Here is a 20919-nt window from a genome sequence, read left to right on the forward strand (position 1 = left end):
GTGTGTATATGCTTTAAATGTTTACACTGAAAAAGGTTGAAGGTCTAAAATTAGTAATGTAAGTGTCTTACTTTAGAAGGTCCCCTCCTAAAAATGGCAAACCAAATAAATGGAAGCAAAGAATAGTAAATAAGAAAGATGAAAAACCAATAAAATAGAAATAATAAGTAAATCAATAGAAACAAAGCTACTTTTAAGTAGTGAAATTGATAAACCTTTATTTATAATGAGAGAGAGGGATCTAGTCAAATTATCCTTTCCTCAATGACTTTAATGCATTCAGAACTAAGTCAAATACCTCCACATTCTTGTTCTGCCTGTATTTTTATGCTTAACTCTTAACATTTTTCCACATCCACCTTAAGATCCAAGTATGCCAATTTTCTATGCATTCCATTAAGATGACATTCTTTCTCCTCCTCTTGCACATACGGATACCGTCCTAGGTGTAAGTAGACCTAATTTCTCATCGAGCTCAACATGAGCACCATGCCTTTTGGAAAAGTTTTCCCAATTGCCTCCACACTTTCATCTGTAAAATGGTATGGGGAGGGAGGAGGGAGGAGGGTTCAGGATGGGGAACACATGTATACCTGTGGTGGATTCATTTTGATATTTGGCAAAACTAATACAATTATATAAAGTTTAAAAATAAAATAAAATTTAAAAAAAATGTCAGCAGAGTAAGCCACATCCTCCTGTGGTCTGCTGTTATAAAAATATCACAGCACTTATTAAGGTATAAGAAATACAAGGTTCTTTAATACATGCCATGATTCTTGCAGGGAAAGGCAGTAGGGTTGGTTTTTTTTTTGGGGGGGGGGTTTGTTTTTGTTGTTGTTTTCATCTATTTCCAGCCTAGTGCATCACACACAGTAGTACTCAATAAATTCTTTGAATGAATGGAAGCTCTGTATCCACTTGCATTCCTAAATATAAAGCAATGTGATTGAGTGGAAGAATCTGCATCATTTTTGGCATCAGATAGAAACTTGAGATTTGGCTGCAAAATGTTCTAGTTGCATGACATTTTCAGAGCTTTAGTTTTCTCATGTCTTATATGAGGATGAAGATAATACCAACCAACATATATTATGATGCTTGACAATTGTGTATCACCTAAGAGTCACAACATCCCTCACCTTACTGCTACTGGAAGGCCTGCCCTGAGAAATTACCATTTGTCGCACACAACACCATCTACTCCCTTTGCCAAAGATATTAGGCAAGAGATGCGAATCCAAAAAATAAGAGGCTATGGGATCATTGCTGATGTACATAGAATACTTTGACCCCTTAGAAGTTTCAACAGGAAAATAAGAATAGGCCTTTACTCAGTGGAAGTTTAAAATCTGTCACTACGAGTTTATAGGTGTTAACAATCAGCCATAAACAAGATAAATTATAAATAAGCAGAAATTCTGAGTGAAAGAAACCAATACACAGAGAGAGGAGGTTAATGACATAATCTAATATTAATTGGAAAAGGTACAAAGAAAGAGAAAGTAGCCAGGTCATTTCTGGAGACCTATGAACTCCCATCACTGCCATCACCAGATCTATTATAACCTTGCCATGGCTCTTCTTCCCTTATTTCCATGAAAGTCCATTTAACATAACTACAATGAATCTCTTTTCTTTACAACTCAAATTGCCTGAGCAATCACTACCTGCTTCATAAATTTGCTATAATCCAGAGGACACTGAGTTTTAAATAGTTATTAATATGTGTCCCTCTTTCCAGTCATCACCCCTGGCATTCTAATCTCAGCACACAAACTAGATCAAGTCTTTAAAATGTAAGTAAAGTCACAATGTTTCTCATTACAACTGTCCAATAATTCCCGTTTCATCCTTGTAAAAGCCAAATAACCTGAAATTGCCAGCAAGATCTTTTATACTCTGCCACCACGTGTACAAGTAAACACACGGGCCACTTGCGATCTTTGTCATCACAATCACCACATCCTTCTCTTCCTTCTCCTTCTCCCCTTGCCCTCCTCTGCCTTCCAACCTCCCCTTTCCCCTCCTTCTCCTGCTTTCCACCTCTCTGCACTGTAGTCACGAAGGATGCCTTGTTGTCCCTTGAGCCTTTCCGGCTAACAGTTTGGTTTGACCTAAGCTTTTCTTTGGTTTGATAACTTCAGGGCTCACTCCCTCATCTTAGTGATATATTTCCCCACTAGCTCTTCAGTTGGACTTTTTCTGAACATTCTGTATAAAATTTTGTGCTTCCTGCCCCATGACAATACTAACTACCCCCCCATTCAGTTCAGTTCAGTTCAGTTCAGTCGCTCAGTCGTGTCCAACTCTTTGCGACCCCATGAATCGCAGCACATCAGGCCTCCCTGTCCATCACCTACTCCTGGAGTTCACTCAAACTCATGTCCATCGAGTCAGTGATGCCATCCAGCCATCTCATCCTCTGACGTCCCCTTCTCCTCCTGCCCCCAATCCCTCACACCACAATCCCAATTTCCAATGAGTCCACTCTTCGCATGAGGTGGCCAAAGTATTGGAGTTTCAGCTTTATCATCAGTCATTCCAACGAACACCCAGGACTGATCTCCTTCAGAATGGACTGGTTGGATCTCCTTGCAGTCCAAGGGACTCTTAAGAGTCTTCTCCAACACCACAGTTCAAAAGCATCAATTCTTTGGTGCTCAGCTTTCTTCACAGTCCTACTCTCACATCCGTACATGACCACAGGAAAAACCATAGCCTTGACTAGATGGAGCTTTGTTGGCAAAGTAATATCTCTGCTTTTTAGTATGCTGTCTAGGTTGGTCATAACTTTCCTTCCAAGGAGTAAGCGTCTTTTAATTTCATGGCTGCAGTCACCATCGACAGTGATTTTGGAGCCCAAAAATATAAAGTCTGACACTATTTCCACTGTTTCCCCATCTATTTGCCATGAAGTGATGGGACCAGATGTCATGATCTTAGTTTTCTGAATGTTGAGCTTTAAGCCAACTTTTTTCACTCTATTTCACTTTCATCAAGAGGCTCTTGAGTTCCTCTTCACTTTCTGCCATAAAGGTGGTGTCATCTGCATATCTGAGGTTACTGATATTTCTCCCGGCAATCTTGATTCCAGCTTGTGCTTCTTCCAGTCCAGCGTTTCTCATGATGTACTCTGCATAGAAGTTAAATAACTGGGTGACAATACACAGCCTTGACGTACTCCTTTTCCTATTTGGAACCAGTCTGTTGTTCCATGTCCAGTTCTAACTGTTGCTTCCTGACCTGCATATAGGTTTCTCAAGAGGCAAGTCAGGTAGTCTGCTCTGGTATTCCCATCTCTTTCAGAATTTTCCACAGTTTATTGTGATCCACACAGCCAAAGGCTTTGGCATAGTCAATTAAGCAGAAATATGTTTTTCTGGAACTCTCTTGCTTTTTCGATGATCCAGCAGATGTTGCCAATTTGATCTTTGGTTCCTCTGCCTTTTCTAAAACCAGCTTGAACATCTGGAAGTTCACGGTTCATGTATTGCTGAACTACACCCCCCATACCTGCTTTTATTTCTATTTAGCCCTTTTGTTTATCTAGTATACTCTGCTGCTGTTGCTGCTGCTGCTAAGTCACTTCAGTCGTGTCCGACTCAGTGCAACCCCATAGATGGCAGCCCACGAGGCTCCCCCATCCCTGGGATTCTCCAGGCAAGAACACTGGAGTGGGTTGCCATTTCCTTCTCCAATGCATGAAAGTGAAAAGTCAAAGTGAAGTCGCTCAGTCGTGTCTGACTCTTAGCGACCCCATGGACTGCAGCCTACCAGCCTCCTCTGTCCATGGGATTTTCCAGGCAAGAGTACTGGAGTGGGGTGCCATTGCCTTCTCCGCTAGTATACTCTATATTCTACTAATTTACCTTGTCTATTCACTATGACCGATTACTAGAACATGAACTTCATCCAGATAGAAGCTTCTTTTCCTGGATCATTCCTAATTGTACCTCCAGCACTAAGACAGGTTCCTAAGAAATAGTATATACTCAAAAATTTCAAGGACTAAAAAGGGATAAATAAAGGAAGAAAGGACCCTAGTTTAAGCCCTTATATGGTTAGTTTTATTGCTTTACAAGTGATGCTTACTATAACACTACTAAAATTGCTGATTATATTTTTTAAAAGTTTCTTTTAAAAATTGTAAGTTTTCTTCAGTAAAGAGGGAGTGTGTTGTAGTGAGCACAATATAGACTCTGTCATAAAAAAAATCCTCTGATTATTCAAGACCTTGCTTTGCTATTTGTCTCATGTTTACTCAAATGTAAAGGGAGCTGATGACTACCTGGCAGAAGTGTGGTAGGTATTCAATAGCTTCTATCATAGCACGGCCATGTTGTGTGTGCTGTAAAATGAAATAACTGCAGCTTTCCATTTCTTCTGCAAAACAGAACCCTCTGAAACTGCCATAATACTCTCTAGCATATGAGCACATATTTCTTTCAACCATGCAAATATATTATTACAAAAAGCCAGCTTTGTTTGTTTGCAAAACTGTTTATGCCAGGTTTTCTAATTATTAAAAACATGTATTTACAGAATATAACAAATTAAATATGTCTGAAAAATAGAAACCATGATTTTTCTATTAAATCTAAGATACATATTCCAGAAAAGATCATCTGTTAAAAAAGGTCAGGTGTTTAAAAAGCTGTTGAAGGGTATGAATAAAAGCATTTTTAAAAATAGATATGAAAAATTATTGAAAGCAAATAGGGAAAATTTATGTCCACATGAAAACCTGTACATGGATGTTTATGGCAGTTTATTCATGGTTGCTAAAACTTGGAATCAACCAAGATGTCCTTCAGTAGGTGAAAGGGTAAAATGTGGAATATTATTCATGAATTAAACAAGTAAGCTATCAAGTCATAAAAAAATCAGGTCAGATCAGATCAGTTGCTCATTCGTGTCTGACTCTTTTCAACCCCATGAATCGCAGCACACCAGGCCTCCCTGTCCATCACCAACTCCCGGAGTTCACTCAAACTCATGTCCATCGAGTCAGTGATGCCATCCAGCCATCTCATCTTCTGTTATCCCTTTTTCCTCCTGTCCCAATCCCTCCCAGCATCAGAGTCTTTTCCAATGAGTCAACTCTTCACATGAGGTGGCCAAAGTACTGGAGTTTCAGCTTTAGCATCATTCCTTCCAAAGAACACCGAGGGCTGATCTCCTTTAGAATGGACTGCTTGGATCTCCTTGCAGTTTAGCTAAAAGTTCTTTCAGATGTTTTCATAAGATATTAGGAGAAAATCCAAATGAACTTTTTAGGTCAACCTAACATATATTTTCGGAGAAGGCAATGGCAACCCACTCCAGTATTCTTGCCTAGAAAATCCTATGGACGGAGGAGCCTTGTAGGCTGCAGTCCATGGGGTCTCGAAGAGTTGGACACGACTGAGCGACTTCACTTTCACTTTTCACTTTCATGCATTGGAGAAGGAAATGGCAACCCACTCCAGTGTTCTTGTCTGGAGAATCCTAGGGATGGGGGAGCCTGGTGGGCTGCCGTCTATGGGGTCGCACAGAGTCGAACACGACCGAAGCGACTTAGCAGCAGCAACAACAACATATATTTTAAGTAAATATAAAGTATTTAAATTGTTCTGGGACTTCCTTGTTGCCCAGTGGTTAAGACTCTGTGCTCCCAATGCAGGGGGTCCAAATTCGACTCCTGGTCAGGGAACTAGACCCTACATACCACAACCAACAATTCACACACTGCAACAAAGAACTGGTGCAGCCAAATAAATAATTTAAAAAAATTAAGCTGTCTTTTATTTTTTTTTAATTTACCAAATTGTACAGTTTAATGCATATACTTTCATGTCAGTTATACTTCAGTTTTTAAAAAAATGAATTTCTTTAGAATAAAAAGACTGAAAAGCCATTACAATGTGTGATCATTCACTGGACCCTTCTTTAAAAAATCATGTAAGATAATTGTAGGACATTGAGGAAATTAAGCTGTCTTTTAATAAAAAAACTAACATTTTAGTCAGCCATAGCAATTTATGACCCACAGATAAGCAAGATAATGTAGTGTGAGATGACTGCTGCTGTGTAGATTTTTGTATATTTGTGTGTGTGTTTATTCATCTATTGATCAAATACATGTAATTTAATTTTTAAGTAAAATGTCCTATACATATTAATTAAAAACACTACATCACATGAATATAAAGCAGATAATTGTAAACTTTTCCTGTAAATGACTAGGTAAGAAATAGTTTCTATTTTGCAGGTCAAGTCTCTTGCAATTACTCAGTCTGCCTTAAGAACTTGAAAACATCTGCAATTTGGACAATATGTAAACAAGTTAGTATGGTTATGTTCTAAGGAAACTGATTTTTTTTTTTAAACAGAAAGCTGGATTATTTGGCATGTTAAATGTCTTATTTTGCATATGTGGATAAAATATCATTGAATTAATATTTAAGCACTACTAATTTTCAATGACTATTTTTTATTAATTTAAATGCATGCCGTTTAAGAAGAGTTTTTCTTTATATGCTCTGTGCTCAGTCACTCACTCAGTCATTCACTTTTGTCCGATTCTTTGTGACCCCATGGACTGTAGCCCACCAGGCTTTTCTGTTCATGAGCTTTTCCAGGCAAGAATACTGGAGTGGGTTGCCATTTCCTCCTCCAGGGGATCTTTCGGACCAAGGGATCGAACCCACGTCCTCTGCATTGGTAGGCAGATTCTTTCCCACTGAGCTACCTGCGAAGCCCCTTTCTTTATAAAAATATATGAAAAATCTTTCATAAAATGTCCCTCAAATTATACTTGAGGGAACTTAAAGGAAATGGCAACTCACTCCAGTATTCTTGCCTGGAAAATCCTATGGACAGAAGAACCTTGGTGGGCTACAGTACATGGAGTCACAAAGAGTCGGCCAGGACTGAGTGACTGAGCACAAACAATAGGCCATATCCTACAGTGTGGCTCAGTCTGCAGAGAAGCTGTGTTGTTCTTAAATTCTCTCCTAATGAGCTCTTGATTAAATACATATATCTCACATATCATCACAGAGTCTGGAGGTTATCATTCCTCTTTTACAAAGTGATTTTATTGGACTTTCATTTTGTTACATTTCATTTGGTTAAGCATCTTGTTTGATGCTTAAAAATGATGTGTGCTTTTTATTTTCAAGAGATGGTTGGTCAGAGTTTCATTTGCCTTTGTATAACTGTAACGAGATGTCTTACAAAATGAAAGATATGGATGACTGATAGATAGATAAATAGATAGTTCAAGAGCCAGGGTTCAAGAGTGCTAATGCTACATTTTGGAGGTTGTACTTCTGAATTCTATTATTCTAAATTGTTGATGTATTACCAATTACTAAAATATATATTTTTTATGGAATAGAACTTTTTTTATTTATGCATTATTCAATCATTTTTTTCTGTCTTGGAATTTATGTTATAGTTTAACCAGAGAGAATTATTCCTTAGATACAAACCTCCAAAGCAAGGTCTTCCCACAAAAAAGAAAAAAGTAACAAAACAGAAAATAAAATAATAAAATGCGGGTATATATGAACAGATACATTTTATTTATTTGTTGGTTTTCTTTTTTATTTAATTAATTTTTATTGGAGTATAGTTGCTTTACAATGAACACATTTAAATTGTACCAAACCTATGGCTACTGCAACTAGAATTTAAAAGATAAATCTTCCAAGACTATGCAAAATGTTGCCATATTCAATAGAATGTTTCTTTATTAGCAGCCAAGTTTTCTGTTCAGTTCAGTTCAGTTCAGTCACTCAGTCGTGTCTAACTCTTTGTGACCCCATGAATCGCAGCACGCCAGGCCTCCCTGTCCATCACCAACTCCCGGAGTTCACTGATACTCACGTCCATCGAGTCAGTGATGCCATCCAGCCATCTCATCCTCTGTCGTCCCCTTCTCCTCCTGCCCCCAATCCCTCCCAGCGTCAGAGTCTTTTCCAATGAGTCAACTCTTCGCATGAGGTGGCCAAAGTACTGGAGTTTCAGCTTTAGCATCATTCCTTCCAAAGAAATCCCAGGGCTGATCTCCTTCAGAATGGACTGGTTGGATCTCCTTGCAGTCCAAGGGACTCTCAAGAGTCTTCTCCAACACCACAGTTCAAAAGCATCAATTCTTTGGCACTCAGCCTTCTTCACAGTCCAACTCTCACAACCATACATGACCACAGGAAAAACCATAGCCTTGACTAGACGAACCTTTGTTGGCAATGTCTCTGCTTTTGAATATGCTATATAGGTTGGTCATACCTTTCCTTCCAAGGAGTAAGCATCTTTTAATTTCATGGCTGCAGTCACCATCTGCAGTGATTTTGGAGCCCAGAAAAATAAAGTCTGACACTGTTTCCACTGTCTCCCCGTCTATTTTCCATGAAGTGGTGGGACTGGAGGCCATGATCTTCGTTTTCTGAATGTTGAGCTTTAAGCCAACTTTTTCACTCTCCACTTTCACTTTCATCAAGAGGCTTTTGAGTTCCTCTTCACTTTCTGCCATAAGGGTGGTGTCATCTGCATATCTGAGGTTATTGATATTTCTCCTGGCAATCTTGATTCCAGCTTGTGTTTCTTCCAGTACAGCATTTCTCATGATGTACTCTGCATATGAGTTAAATAAGCAGGGTGACAATATACAGCCTTGACGTACTCCTTTTCCTATTTGGAACCAGTCTGTTGTTCCATGTCCAGTTCTAACTGTTGCTTCCTGACCTGTATACAAATTTCTCAAGAGGCTTTAACACAAAAGGATTGATGTTATTTGAAATATATGGATTAGCTAGTGTTTTAGTGTTTATTTTATCTTCTCTTATTTATCATTGTGATATATGATCATGATTTTTTTTTTAAAGATAAAATGCATCAAACTGGACTATTAGAAAAGAATAACATCTAAAGTTCACTCTAGGAAAGAAATTACTTTTCTTTTCAGCTTTTTGAAAGGCTATTTTACATATTTGTCTATAGTAAACACTGTTGATTGTCAAACCTGATTCAACAATCTAAATTTTAGTTGTTCGCATTAATCCATTTCTCTATTATGTAGTTCTTCCTCTCACGTGCAGTAATGGCTTAATTGTTCTAATCTTTTCTCTTTGGCATAAGTTTTTCAGATATGGACAAAAGATTATATTAGTCAATAAGACAAAATTGAAGTTTTGGGGACACTCTTGGGGTGATAAATTATTCTTAAGCATAAGATGAGAGCAAATGAACTTGAATAACTGATTGCAGGGTGAAACCACTGGCTCCAACTAACCCTAAGCCAACTTCATCTTTTTATGTATGTTCCACATTTCTCCAAGGTTTATTCCGTTCTCTTAACTTTATTTTGTATTGTTGTCTCTATGGCAGCCAAAAAGAATCCTAATTGATACAATGATTGACAGTTAATATATTTTACATTATTTCTGTCAATATATATGAGTTTTTCTAAAATCATTCATGAATATTATTTTTTATATTATAACAACAATGTTATTATACATAATAGTGTTCTGCATGACTGCAGTGATCAGGAGGTAGACCTTTAATTCTGTCAACCAGACCACAGCTGATTGGAGCCTTAACATCTTATTAAAGTCATCTGGATCATCTATGCTGAGATATATGTACAGCTAAACTTTCTGATTGAAGTTTTATCTCCAGGGATTGAGCCTGAATAACATTTGAATTTGTCCTCTGCCCGCTGTTAAGTCTGAATTTCATTAGCTGCTCCATTCTGCAGCTAGTCATTAGATTTACATTTCTTAATTATATTTTTTTAAAAAGAAATTGGTGGCTCGTCAGAGCATTAATGAATTGTAATATGATCATTTAATCTTAGATTAACTCAATTCAATCCTAGTCTGATTTCTTCTGAAACTACACTCGCCTTTGAACAGCCTGCTGTCAGATGACATTTGCAGAATTCTCCCGGACTGCATGCGAAAGCTGATGATTGTTTGCTAGAATGTCTCTGTGTACTTATGAAACAGTATCTGTGCCTCAGGAATGGTCCCCCCTCCCTATGTGTGTTCTATGATGTGGAGACCTCCAGTAACCCGTAGTGCACCAGTGGCTCTGTCTCTCCTATGGATAGTGCTGTACTTAATTCTGAGCTCTTCCTTCTGTATAACAGTCATGTTCCACGCCCTATTTCTTTACTCTCCCACACCTAGATGTGAGGAAAATGTGGTAGAAGTAATCCGTAAGCTTTTTTGATGGCCAGTCCCATCAGTCCAGTCAAGTCTATATTCTTGGTTGTGATATACAGACTTGCTGGATTCCCCAATGTGGTATTAAGAAATTTTCTTCTTCCAGGGACTATAAACTCTTAGACATTTAGAGCACTTTTTGCCTAGATTAAAAACAAATCTAGTTGGTCACTTTGCATAGGTGTTTTATAACAGATCTGTAGTTAACGAAATAAAAAATTGCCATTAATGGTATTCTACATAAAACACATAGTTTCAAACTGTTCACTATTTAGAAAGTTTGTTCCTGTCTCAGCAGATTTTCTACAGTCCTGATTGCCCCTTTAGTGGTTTTATAACAATCACTGTATAAAACGCTGACCCACACTTGCTCTCTTTTGCCTGAAGATAAGCCCTCGGGACATCTTGTTGAATAGGGCTATTGGTTGAAAAAGTATAATTGAGTTCAGAGTGGAGCTGGAGACTGTATCAATGCAGGAAACTATACCCCATAAAATATTAGATTCGTAGTCCAAAACTGGAATATAGATGAATTGGGAGTTCATTACGCAAGTGAAATAAGGCATTCACAGAAGGATATGCTGCCTGAGTCCACACACATGAGGTGTCTTAAAGTCGTCCAACTCAGAAGCAGGGGGTAGAATGTCAGTTGATGGGGCCAGGGACAGGTGGAAATGGGGAGCTATTGTTCAACAGGTGTAACATTTCAGTTACACAAGAGGAGCGATTTCTAGAGATCTGCTGTCCAACATCATGACACTAGTTTACAGTCCTATACCACACACTTTAAAGAAGTTGTCAAGAGGGTAGCTCCCATGTTAAGTGTTCTTACCACAATTTAAAAAAAAAAGCTAACAGGGAAAAAAAATTTTTTTGTTTGGTTTTGCTGCATGTTACACAGGCCTTTACATTTCTTTAGTAAGTGGTAACCAGAATTGTTTTATATGAACTCAAAAATGAAGTAAGCATGAATCAGATAACCTATATCACATAATCTATATTGTTCTCATTAGCATTGTTTGTAATCCCTTCCCCCTCTCCTTCCATTGTTATGGTAAAAAGAATGAACATGCGTATCCTCCAGATAGTGCAGGATTTGTCTATTTCTGAATTTGAGGCTGTTTCCTGCAATGCTTGCATATGTAAACCATAAAAGTGTTAAAATTTATAGACATCAATCATGGTGTTAAATACTGTTCATATTCTTTACCCTTTCTCTGATTTGGTTCAAAAATGATTTTTAATTAAAAATAGCTTGAGTAACAGTATAGAGTGTAAATAGTATAGAGTGTAAACAGTATAGAGTGTAATATTATGTAGTTCACTATAAACAACAGTAACTATTTATAACAAAACCTAACTATAAATTTGATAAAATAAATAAATTTAGGTAGTTCATATACCAAGGGAAAGAAGAGGATTATAATTTAGACATTGCCCTCTCTTTCTGTATTTTACTTCATTCCTGAGTAGAAAGACTGAATTTAGGAGCAGCCAGAAATCATAGAGACAGAGTTTAAAAGCTCTTCTCTTTTTAGTAACTTTTGTGCCTGCTTTAAATTGATCATTTGTTTCATCAGCTAATCCTCAAGTAGAGGGCATGTCCTTTCCACTTGCAGAATTCTCTTGCATAAGTTGAATTCCCTCCTTATCACCTCAAGCCATAAGCACTTTATTTTTTGTTTGTTGTTAGGAAAAAGAGGGGGGGAAAAATCAGCTCATAACTATTTGCTGGAGCTGTCTGCATTTTAATCCCAGACTATGAGCGGACATCAGAGTGCCCTTATGATATTTTGCACAAAGGCTCAGTGTTCATGGCTGTACTCAGAGAACCCAAAATAGCATTCAGTGAGCAGTGACATACTGAGGGTCTTGGTACTACAAGCACAAGTTGTCTGTAACTCGGAGCAATGTGGCACATGTAAGGTTCCAGGAGAAGCCTGCGAAGCAAAATCGGGGCAAACTCTCCTGCTATCCTTCCTGTGTTTCACGTGAATTTTGAATTTCAGGCTCTTCAGACCTTATTGAAGATATACAGGTAAGAATGCGATCAGCAGGCAAGTATTAATTATATAAGCTAACTCAAAGAAAATAGAGTGAAAAAGTAATTGAAAAACTAATTTCCACTTCATAAGGAAAAAATTTCTAAAAATCTCCAAACTTGGCGTGTACATTGAACATTCTCTAAAACAAAGATCAGTTTAGCATCTCTGCAATTCAGATTCAGGAAAATAAAAGTTCTTTATATCTAGAAAATTTAAAACAAGTTTCTTGGGAGGAACGTAGCATCATTCTCCAGGATTTTGTTTCTTAATTTTTTTTAAAATATTTACCACTCTACTATCAGATGCCATGTCAAGGTTTAAAGTTATAAACCTTAAAGATATGTGGAAATATTTATTTATAGAATAAATATTTTAAATAATAAATTATTTATTTCTTAGTAAATGATATTCATTGTGGAGATTTCCACATATTTGAATAAAATTATATGTTTCTTTGGAGAATAATTTCTTATTAAAGTTGACATATACTTATTTTATTTTCTTTATTTTTGTCAGGGTTTTATGGTTATCAAATTTTTCATTGACTTTCAAAAATTCTTAAAGTGAAAAAGCTTAAGTAATTAAGAATGTTACAAAAATAATAATAATAAAAGCAAATTATTGAGCACATTATGAATATAAATACATACATATTCAAACATGTACACATATTAGCTTTCAATCTATTATATCCATTACATGAAGGTTAATTCATCAAATATGAAATACACAAAACTAAAAATTAAGAAAATGCAAATTGTGAAAGGGATTTATTATTGTCTCAATTCTGATTTGTTGCAAGCAATTTTAATTGGGTTATTAATTTTAATAAAATATTTCAATGTAAATTTGCCAAAGCATTTAGTAAATCTATAACTAGCATATGAAATAACATATTAAAAAGTTAACAAAATGTATAAGTAGAATGTCAAAGTTTTTCTCAGATTATGTAAATTTATATATAGTTCAGTTCTATCAATCAGTTTATTTTTTTAATTACTATATCTTGAGAGAAGACTTTATTTGCATAAAATATTTGCTAATTTATAATTATAATTAAGATATATCTAATATTAGATCTATTTGCAATATCAAATAAAGTAATAAAATAGTATACTTTCATATATTATTTATTTCAAATTCAAAGTACTTTAAATGTCTAAATATCACTAATATGCAAACAAATATTTATAATTTTAAATTTGAAAATATTTAGATTTAAATATAATCTGAATATTTTTGTTTACCAAATATTTTTAACAAAATATTTAAAAATATTTCCAATAAGAATAAACATACAAATTGATAGGTCTAGAATTGCTTAAATTTTTAAATAATGAGTTTATGAAATCTAGAAATCATTTGCTCTCATCTTCTTTATATGTGTTTTCTTTAGCAACACTTTTACCAATGACTGAAATGAATCAGACCATTAGGTAAATTATATAAAATTTTTACAGTTTCAATTTAGCATGTTTTTTATTTGTTTCCTTTTTTGGTTAAACACATACACTTTCATACAATTTTTAGAAATCTTAAAGCATAGATTATCTACTTATGCATTTTGTTTTATTTTGTTTTCTCTTTTGAAATATTTTTAAGGTACTTATATCCAGAAAATTTTTAAAAATTATTCAATTAAATTACCATAAATTGAAGTTGCTTTAAACTGACGTGTACAAATTCTTCCCTTGCATTCATAAGAAATCTATTGCTTAGAAGTTTATCATAATATACTACATGTAATTTGATAAATAATAATCAATAACTAATTATGAACTTTTTGCCAGTCATGCTCTTAGCATTATTTTATATGTAAAGTGTTATAGTATAGTATTTGACAAGTTATTAAGTAGTAATGCAATAAGAATAAATGCATTACACAGTTTAAAAGAAGATATTGATTTTCATATCCCTTTCTTTAGATTAGGATTCATTGATACTGACCATAATATTTGAGGACTATGCTGATGAACATGAGGAATTGGAACTTTTATATTTTGTTGTCATGATGACTTTCGTTAAAAACTATCATCATCTAATACCTGTATCTTTGTTTTGGTGTAACAGATTAAGGATAAAACACAAATACAGAACTTCATAACCCATATGAATCCTTTCTTTCTCACAGTGCTGGTAACAACTCATAATTTGAGAAATGAATGAGTTACTTTTGCCATACTGACCAGAAAGATGTTTGACCTTTCTTTTAAAGGCTCACAGTGTTAGAGTTTTGCTGCCACCACTCAGTTAAGAGAATTCAGCTCAAATGCTCTAAAAATCTACCTTTTCACAACTTCTAGAAAACCAGTTTCTTTTTGAGACAATGCATGCCCTTTTGAAATAATGCATGAATATTCAGAAGTGATCCAGTCAGACAATTCTTGTTTCACATTAAAAAAAAAAAAAAAAAAGTGGCTCTAGAATTAGTAAAGTAGAAATATTTTTGTCAGAAGTTTGTCTCATTAATTAGTACTCAGTAAAAGACATTCAGGATCATCAAAAAATGTCTTACAGTTAAAGGAAAGCATATAATTTTTCAGAGACTCTGCTTTGGCATCTGAAATCAAGTTTGAAATGTTATCATAGAACAGTGACTTATCAACATACAAAATCAGTACATTTACATTTTTTTCTGCTCCTTCCTTCTAAGAACTTAGATGATAAATGAATTTTGTAAATTAGCAGGATAGTATATTAAAGTGGGAGTACTTTTGGCACATCAGTTACAGCTAAAAATAACCTAGGTAATTTTCTCTAAGTGCAAAATTTGGAAATGTCATTCCTGTGGAAATGAGGAAATTGTACATAAATCATGGGAAAGGAAAATGCCATCGTTTTTCTGCCTTTAAGTTGAATTATAGCTGAATTGTTTTCAAGAGTTTGCCATCTATTTTATTCTTAAAAATCTCTAGTGGAGCATCAATGACCTCCTTTTTTAAGAGATTTGTTTTTTTTTGTTTTGTTTTGGTTTTGGCCACGAGGCTCGTGGAATGTTAAGTTTGCTGAACCCAGGCTCTGAGCAGTGAAAGCACAGTCCTAACCACTGGGCCCCTAGAGAATTCTCATTACCTCTTTTTTTGTTTGTTTGTTTTGAAGTTAATTGATTTACAATGTTGTGTTAATTTCTATTGTACAAAAAGTGATTCACGCACATTCCCTTCTCCAGGAGATCTTCCTGACCCATTCTGTATTGCAGGTGAATTCTTTACTGTCTGAGCCACCAGGGAAGCCCTCTTTTTCATATTATTTCCCTTTATGATTTATCACAGGATATTGAATACAGTTTCCTATATTATACAGGAGGACTTTGTTGTTCACACATTCTCTGCATGATAGTTCACATCTGCTACAAACCCCCAATCATCCTTCCCTCACCATCCTCCCCTGGCAGTCACAAGTTTCCTCTCTCATGTTTCTGAGTCTGCTTCTGTTTCATAGATAAGTTCATTTGTGTTATCTTTTATTTTTTATTGTATTTTTGAAGCATCTTTACATATCACTCATTTAATTGCCCTACAAATGAGCTCTCAAACACTGTAATTTCTATGTTAAAAATTGTTTATTAATTCCAAATGGGTAGAGACATGTATCTGCTTTCCTGTCATTTGCAACTCCTTCGAGAGACACATCTACCATTGGAACTCATCTCGACCTTTAGCCACTCTTCAATTCACTCTTTTCTAATTCTTGAGAAACACTTATAAAATTCTTGAGCTATTCATCATGAGGCACCAGCCATTGGTTTTTGTTTTTAATTAATGCACAGAAGCCAAATCTGGACACTTCAGGTACACATTAGCACTTGTTATAGACTCCTCTGGTGGTGAGTTAAAGAAGATATCTATTTTTCATGTTCATTTGTAATACTGATTTTTCTTATTAAATATAACTCACTATCAAACTCTACTTTCTGGATAGCATATAGTTTCTCTACCAAGAAACTATGTAGCTATCATTGTCATCAGTTCAGTTCAGTCGCTAAGTCGTGTCCGACTCTTTGCGACCCCATGAATCGCAGCACGCCAGGCCTGCCTGTCCATCACCAACTCCCGGAGTTCGCCCAGACTCACGTCCATCGAGTCAGTGATGCCATCCAGCCATCTCATCCTCTGTCGTCCCCTTCTCTGTCCAAAATCTCTTTAAACATTGACTGGTTGTATATGTCAAAAATTGCTCAACTAGCTTCAACAATTAGAACAGTCTTTTGGACTCTGTGGGAGAGGGAGAGGGTGAGATGATTTGGGAGAATGGCACTGAAACATGTATAATATCATATATGAAGCGAGTCGCCAGTCCAGGTTCGATGCAGGATACTGGATGCTTGAGGCTGGTGCACTGGGACGACCCAGAGGGATGGTATGGGGAGGGAGGAGGAAGGAGGGTTCAGGATGGGGAACATGTGTATACCTGTGGCGGATTCATGTTGATATATGGCAAAACTAAAACAATATTGTAAAGTTAAAAAAGAAAATAAAAAAGATTTCCAAATTTTTTACACAATAACAATGCATCACAATAATGCATTGCATTTCTAAATGCCAGTTTATTTCTGTAGGACAGAGTTTTGGACCTGAGTTTAGTAGATTAAACAGTCTGAAATTCTTAACATTCTTGGAAGATATTTTCTAATTTCAAAATATCATTCCAAGTTATTTTGCTGGTATGAATAACAACTAATAACAAGAAGCTATGGATTAGGAATTTAGAGGTCATAGGAGATTAGTGCATATCTTTGAAAGATTTATGAGGTAGAATTGACCATAGATGAAGCTTGAATATGCATGAGAGGTAAAGGAGGAAAACATTAAACAGGGAATTTTTATTCAACTGAGAGTTTCTGAGTGGAGGCTGGTTTTATTTGGTGAAAGAAACAACATAATCATGATGTGGAGGGCCCACTCCAGTATTCTTGCCAGAAAAATCTCATGGACAGAGGAGCCTGGTGGGCTACTGTCCCCAGGGCCAAGAGTCAGACACAACTGAAGTGACTGAGCACACATGCACGCAATGATAGAGAATGAAGAATAAAAGATGATTATCAAGGTGCCTCTTGGAAAATAGGTTTGTAGATCAGGAAATAGATATGTATAGACTATTCAGGAGATTGCTTTGTGATGCTTCAGTATATAAATATTAACTGAAGCTGGAAAACCAAGAGATAAACATGTACTGAATGAGCAAAAAAAATTTTTTTTTTCTAATTTTATTTTATTTTTAAACTTTACATAATTGTATTAGTTTTGCCAAATATCAAAATGAATCCGCCACAGGTATACATGTGTTCCCCATCCCGAACCCTCCTCCCTCCTCCCTCCCCATACCATCCCTCTGGGCCGTCCCAGTGCACCAGCCCCAAGCATCCAGCATCGTGCATCGAACCTGGACTGGCAACTCGTTTCGAGCAAAAAATTTTTTAAGAATGGACCTTCAGAATTTAGGGCAAGAAAATGAGATGGAGATTCTACAGGCAAAAGAGAAACACAAATGTGTACGGAGATTTGCAAACCAAAAAAGGGAGCATTTTTAAAAGGAATGTGGTTATTGTGAAGGCAACAATATGTTATACCACTGTGAAGCTAATCTTACAGTAATAAATAAAAGCGGTTTTTAGATTTTGTTAAAATATAATGGAAATTTTCCTTTTGATCTTGATAGATTGGTTGCATTGCACTATTAGGGTGGGGGAAAGCTAAATTGCACTTTTCTGTAGACTGAATGAGAGAACGTGAAGACAGTGAATGGACATTTATTCTGTAATATTTCCCCTCCATTTGCTTCAATATTTCCTTTTGGATGTTGTGCCTTTTGAATTCGTGTTCTAATTTCCTGATCTTTTCTATCCAATTTTCTATATCTATGCATCATTATTCTAGTACCTAAGAGATCTTCTCATATTTATCGTTTAACCACCCCTCCCCCCACCTTTTAAAAACTAGTCACTAGATTCAACTTCATTAGATGTTTTTTTTTTTTTCTGGCAATGACTAAGGTGATTGATTTAGACCTCCCCAAATATCATTCCGGGCTTCCCTGGTGGCTTGGTGGTAAAAATCCTCCTGCCAATGTAAGAAGTGCAGTTCGATCCCTGGGTCAGAAAAATCCCCTAGAGAAAGACATGACAACTCACTCCAGTATTTTTGCCTGGCAAATGCTATGGACAGTAAGTTTCTACTCCAAAACCTGATTTTTCACATAATAGAAACTGTGTACATTAGCTTGCTGTGTGTGCTTAGTCACTCAGCTGCGTCTGACTCTTTGTGACCATTTGGACTGCAGCCTTCCAAACTCCTCTGTCATTTGTATGCAGCCTGCAGCAAATGCTTCCTATTATTCTTGTCCTGTCTTGGAAGGAGTTCTTTTCTCTACGATTTAAGCAGCATTCATATTGACAGTTAACTGCTTTGATTTTTTATTCCTGTGGTAATGGGGATTTACTACTGATTCTCTTATACACTCTAAGGATGGATTAATTAGAGGGTTCTGAAGAAATCTGGGATTATAAACGTTTAATGGCTTGTTTTATGGCCTAATACTAACTACCTTTGTTTTGCATTTGGCATGCTCCTGGTGCAGTCCCAATTCTTTTTACCTGACTTATCACAACATATACAGAAGTCAGGTATGTTATCTCATTTTGCAGTTGGAGAAACTCAATCTGAGAGTGTTTAAGTACCTTAGTTAGTTATGCATGCATGCTGAGTTGCTTCAGTCGTGGCCTACTCTTTGCGACCCCAGGGACTGTAGCCTGCCAGGCTCCTCTCTCCATGGGATTCTCTAGGTTAGAAAACGAGTGGGTTGCCATTCCCTTCTCCAGGGAATCTTCCTGACCCAGGGATCCAACCAGTGTCTCTTACATCTCCTGCATTGGCAGGCAGGTTCTTTACCACTAGAGCTGGTTGGGAAGCCATACCTTAGTTAGTACCATGCAACTATTATCTATAGATGTACAAGTCTTTACATTTTATTTAGATTCTTCTTAATAGCAATAATTTAATGTTACTAAATGAGAATTTAAATAAATAATTAAGAAAAAGAACCAGTTGAAAATTACACAGTTGATTTAATTATTTACTTCATGTCATACCTTTGTCTACTATTACACATTCTCAGTCATTACTATTCATAATAACCATCCATTCTAGATATAATTTGTCAGCCAGAAGGTTACTGCTACATGATCAGAGCCATACAGTAAAGTCAAGCTGAGAACTAGAGCAAATTGTTCTCTTGAAGACAGAGGAAGCAGGATAAGGTGGGAAATGTCTGCCTGGAACATCCATCTGACCACATAGTGCACCTCTATCCTAAGAACGGTCTCCAGACAGGTGCTTAGATAACACAGGGCATACACAAGACCATCAATCGAGCTGTGGGAAAATATAAGAATTTCTATTTTTGTTGATGCTTTATCTCCTTTTGCATTTCATTTTTCCGTGTGTCTTGTGAAATATCTGTATAGTCATAGAAGTTGTAGAAGTAAATGATTAGTATACACATGCGCAGCAAACGCTGGAGTCCACCTGAAGCGTTTTTTTTTTCCTGCTAAGAGTGTAAAATATGAAAGTTGGGAAACCACTGCTCTAAAAATAAACCCTGGCCCATATCTACACACATATTTCTTTTCCAATATATTATCCATATTCCAAAATCCTTCAGGCACATTGGTTAAAGGTACCCACTCAGAAGGAAGCAAGTGCCCTGAGTTTAACTCCAACCCCACCCCACAAGGCTAAGCAAAATTGCTAACCTACATGTGCACATTTTCTGCATTCATAACATAGCACATAGAATGCATACCGTAGAAATGTTGTAAGACAAGTCATTTAAAAACGGCATAGTATTTGTATAGTTATAAGTATGGATTAAGCATTCAATATTAGTTAGATAACATGATGATAATAATGATGAAGATGATGATGGTGGTGGTAGTGTTCTCAGTCTATTTGCCTTAGAATCACCTTTAGAGACTGTTAAAAATACCTCACTGAATCAGAAACTGTGGAGTGGAAAATCCACATTTTATCCCAGTTTTCATTTCAAACTAATGTAAAGTAAGTGTGTAAATCATTTCCTGCAGCTAGAGGGAACGAACCAAGCAAGTTACTGTTTACACACAAAAAGATTAAGGGATTCTCTTCATGCATAGTAAAAAATTTTCAACTAGAGAACATGTAATCAGGTCCAACATAAAATAAAAGAATTGTCACATAAGTTCACAGTTTAGTGTAAAAACCATTACTACCATTTTCAAAAAAGTATTTTTGCTTAAATGCTTTTAATATTTCACCCAGTTCATCTGCATCCAATACTATATGGTTCTATGAAACTATTTTATGAATTTTAAAATTTTGCTTTGATCCTACACACACAGATACACATACACACATAGACACACACACAAGCAAAATAGCAGAGTCTATGACTTTAAACTTTCTTTTCATTCACTAAGATTTGGGTCTTTAAAAAATTCATGTTTATATTATGCCTTTTTCAATAACAAAATCATATTTTCCACACCATTTGGCAGTGGTGCTTACTAAGTATTGCTTTTGATGGTAGAATAAATTTATAGATATTATAGTTATAAAGAAGATGTACTGAAAAAATTGATAATTGAAGAAAGGAACATTTGTTTGATATATTTGACTAGGCTT

At 36.0% G+C, this 20919-nt stretch overlaps 1 protein-coding gene across 1 annotated transcript in view; it reads left to right on the forward strand.

Moving 5' to 3' along the window:
* Nucleotides 1-11999: 11999 nt before the first annotated feature.
* The window catches only part of CDH19 (cadherin 19), an 80679-nt gene continuing 71759 nt past the window's right edge, over nt 12000-20919 (forward strand). The window contains exon 1 of the mRNA XM_070778687.1: nt 12000-12255. The gene's annotated coding sequence lies outside the window, so the exon portion shown is untranslated. The remainder of the gene's footprint in view (nt 12256-20919) is intronic.

This window comes from Bos indicus, chromosome 24 (assembly GCF_029378745.1).
Source record: "Bos indicus isolate NIAB-ARS_2022 breed Sahiwal x Tharparkar chromosome 24, NIAB-ARS_B.indTharparkar_mat_pri_1.0, whole genome shotgun sequence".
Taxonomy (NCBI): domain Eukaryota; kingdom Metazoa; phylum Chordata; class Mammalia; order Artiodactyla; family Bovidae; genus Bos; species Bos indicus.